The sequence below is a fragment of the Pelodiscus sinensis genome, chromosome 18 (genome assembly GCF_052426305.1).
Source record: "Pelodiscus sinensis isolate ZL-2025 chromosome 18, ASM5242630v1, whole genome shotgun sequence".
Taxonomy (NCBI): Eukaryota; Metazoa; Chordata; order Testudines; family Trionychidae; genus Pelodiscus; species Pelodiscus sinensis.
Genome location: NC_143069.1, coordinates 9,345,589 through 9,349,850, shown reverse-complemented (window position 1 = coordinate 9,349,850; position 4,262 = coordinate 9,345,589).

The following is a 4,262-nucleotide window of genomic DNA, read 5'->3' as shown; positions in this document are numbered from 1 at the left end:
GTTGGAAGTATTCCTTGAGACGGAGACGGCGAAAGTAGGCTTCCAGTTCACCACAGAACTGAATCATGTTAGTGGGGGTGGCGGGGCAAAAAGAGAGTCCCCGAGATAGAACAGATTCTTCTGCCGAGCTGAGTGTGTAGTTGGAGAGATTGACGATATTGCTGGGTGAGTTAGGGGTACCATTGTTGTGGCCCCATGTGGCAGGTAGGATTTTAGACAGCTTACAGTCCTTTTTCCTCTGTAGAGAAGTGAAGTGTGTAATGTAGATCTCCTGTCTTATTTTAGCTACAGTTCATCTTTAAGTTTGACACAATCAACTCTGGATTAAACAAAGACTGTGAATGGCTTGCTAACTACAAAAGCAGCGTCTGCTCTCTTGGAATTCACACCTCCAGATCAGCTGCTAGAAGTGGGCCTCATCCTCCTTGATTGGATCCACCTCGTCATCTCCAGCCTGATCCTGGCCTGCATATTTATTCTTGCCTCTGGAAATTTCCACTACATGCATCTGACGAAGTGGGTCTTTGCCCACGAAAGCTTATGCTCCTACACTTCAGTTAGTCTATAAGGTGCCACAGGACTCCTCGTCGCTTTTGCAGATTCAGACTAACACGGCTACCCCTCTGATACTTGCCCCTGTTCAGTCATGCAGGACATGCACCACTGACAGGAGGGAAATGTGGACATTAACCCCCCCCCCCCCCTGAAATTACTGAGATGACTGTGAGTCAACCTCCAATCGGTTGATTTAAGATTGCATGCAGTGTAGACGTGCCCAAAGACAATGAATGCCCCTTTTAGCTCTTTGTCCAAGTATAAATTACTGAGTTGCTATTTCATCCCCCTCTTTTATGTGGGGCTGTTTAGCTTTCTCCTATGGCCATTTTAAGTGAGGGGAGCGGGTACACAGGTTAGAGTGGGTTTAACACTATGAAGCTGACCTGCCAATACTGGGATCCTGTGACTCAGTAGGGATCTAAGACTTTTATCACTGCCCTAGCCTCATTGCCAGGGACTGCCCGGGACGGAGGGTATGTCTAAACTACATGGCTCCATCGACGGAGCTATGTAGATTTGTTTGTTCAGCAAAAGGAAATGAAGCCGCGGTTTAAATAATCACGGCTTCATTTAAATTGAAATGGCTGCCGCGCTGAGCCGACAAACAGCTGATCAGCTGTTTGTCGGCTCAGCGCGCTAGTCTGGACGCTCCCGCGCCGACATGAAAGCCCTTTATCAACCTCCCCGGTAAACCTCATCCTAGGAGGCATATATTTTACTGACTTATTTAAATCACGGCTTCATTTCTCTTTGCCGATCAGCCTAATCTACATGGCTCCATCGATGGAGCCATGTAGTTTAGACACACCCTGAGTGTGCTCAGGGGACTTGGAATAAACCAGAGATGCTGCTCTGGCAAATCCCCTCAGTGCCCAGCTCAGCCTTGCACCGCACCGTGCGTGCTCAGCTGAACACAGTTGCTCATACAACGTGTATGTGTAGAAAGTCTGACTCTCTCTATTTGTCTTTCCAGATATTCCAGAAGAGGAGAAGGGTGAGTTCCTGTGAATAACTGGCTGGTGGCTACAACCTGATGGACAGAGGAGACCAGAAACTTGGCGGGGGGGGAAGGAGGGGATTCTAAATAGGATTTCTGATGTGTAGCCTGGAAATGAGAACACTAAATATTCAGTGCCAGTTGCTGGTAGCAGAACCAGTTGCTGGTAGCAGAACCTGTTGCCATCTGATGGGAAGTGGGTAGCCCAGAGAAAGAGGAGTCCTGTTCATTTAGACAAGTATTCACCTCTCACATCAGATCCCAGCCCACCAGCACAACAGGTTGTGTTCATAAATGTATCTGTACTAGGGGTGGACAACAATTTTTGCAAAAATTGTGTTAAGTGGTCAGGCCTGCACTTTTCTGCAATAATAGTGGAGGGGCTGTGGGTCTGACATGACATCTGGGTGCAGGAGGGTGTTCCAGGCATATAGGCTGGTCCATCAGGGGATTCTTACTTGAGGTAGAGGATGGGGTGTGGAAGGGGCTGCCAAGTGCTTACCATAGGCAGCTCCCAGTTGGCAGCACAGCAGAGCACTCAGGCAGGCAGCCCATGGCAGCTCCATACTGCTCAAAGCCGCAATGAAAGTTTTTATGAACCCAAAAGAAGGCGGCTTTGTGCAGAATTGATGCAGCTGCAGCCAGGAGAGCTACGTCCTATTCCTGGATCCGCCAGTGACATGCTGCACTCGCTCTGTTATCATTCTCTGCTAAGACTAGAACTAAAAAGTGTTCAGATTTTCATGGCTCAGGGGAATTGGAGTAAACTTAGTCCATCTAGTTTATGAGATATTTTAATTAAAACAGTGAACTGGATTTAAAGAATATACTGTATTGATGCGTCTACACTGGCAGTTCTTCCGGAAGAACAGCCGTTCTTCCGCAAAAACTTGCTGGTTGTCTACACTGCACGAGCGTTCTTCCACAAGTAAATTTACAGTACAGCGTTGTAAAACAGGTCTTCTTCTGGAAGAGTTATTCCTCTTCCCACGAGGAATAAGCCCTTTTGTGCAAGAGCTCTTCCAGAAGAGGCCAGTGTAGACAGGCAACATGAATTTATTGTGCAAGAAGCCCCTATGGTTAAAATGGCCATCAGAGCTTTCTTGTGGAAGAGAGTGTCCACACTGGCATGGATGTTCTTGCGCAAAAGCACATCTCTTGCGCAAAAGCAAATGCCAATGCAGATGCTCTCTTGTGGAAGAGTTTTTGCACAAGAACTCTTCTGCAAAACAATTCTTCCGGAAGAAGCTGCCAGTGTAGATGTAGCCTATTAGTAAACAAGCTGTACATGTCTAAATCTCTCCCTTTCTCTCGCTCTCTGTTTAGGATCAGTGATTGAAAGATTAGGTAAGTTCATCTGGATATTGAAGCAATTTCAGTAAAATACAGAAGATTTATAGCACTTGGATATATTTATTGTATTTGTTAAAATTGCATATATTTTACTGACTTCAAGAATAATTAGAAACGCCTTGGTTTTCAAATCTCCCACTTATTGACCCTGCAAACAGAGGTGCAGTCATACCCTTGTTGCTCATTGGAGCTCCACTGGATGAGATTCCACATACAAGGAAGGGTGTGTGGATTTGGAGAATCCTGCAATAAGTGGACCAGCAGACGTCCCGACAGAAGTGCCCAACAGTTCAGCAAGGAGATACTGAAGACTGACAGCCATTTTATGGTGTAGATCGGGGAGGAGACATAAAGGCCCAGGGGACAGATGTGGTCCTCGGCTTGCCTGGATCTGTGCCCAAGTCTGCGGGATGCCTCCCTCACTAGCATTGCAGAGCATGTCTGGTACTCAGGCTCCTGCTGTCTCCCAACAGACTAATTTTTTTGTGGGTCAGCAGCCCCCAACACAGATGTAGACGGTCCAGACTCTAATCTATTTCCCAGGACACATGTTAGTTTCAGTGTTAGTGGTTAAACATTGCAGTGCTGCTCCTTTCCTGTGTCCGTCCTCTAGGAAATATAGTTCTTCCATAACTTGGCAGAAATCATACACCAACAGCATTCTCATCTGAAATGTTAACAGAGAAGACGGAACAATTTCTGAATAATGACAAGAGACATAATTCCGTAAATGAGCCCATTCTGAACTGTGTGGCTTATCCACACAGTATTTGATTAAACACACAGCAGGGAGGAAAAATCCTGAGCATTAAGAAATCATCATAACTGCCCTCCCTCATTGTGCACTTCCTCCAAGTTCATCCCATCCTACCTACTAATTCCTCTTTCCCAGACAAATGCCTGGCAGAAAAAGTGAAGTTTCAGTTTGATTTTCATGTCAACAATTATGAGCTTTGAGGGGAGAAAAGGGAAGCAACTGCTGACGTTGAGGGTCCTTCTCTGGAAAAAAAAAAGGTCTCTGTCTCCTACCTTATTGAATCCAGGCAATTCTTATCTCACCATTTCAACTGGTTGCAGCAGCTGGGATATTCCAGTAGGAAAGAGAGGGTTTCTGAGCTCATTCAAAATATAAATGATTTTAAAGTTTCATAGTTCAAACCCACTTTATTGATATACACATAGACGTTGTTTCTAAGTAATGGGACCAAAACAAATGGCACGTCAAATTTTCTCCTAAATATGGAAGCCTTTAGAATTTGAGCTGAATACTGGGGCTTTGGCTTATTCCTTCTAACTTCAGGTCTTTCCAGTTTAATTGCATAGGAAATGAAGGAGCTTTCGTGTGTGAACAAAG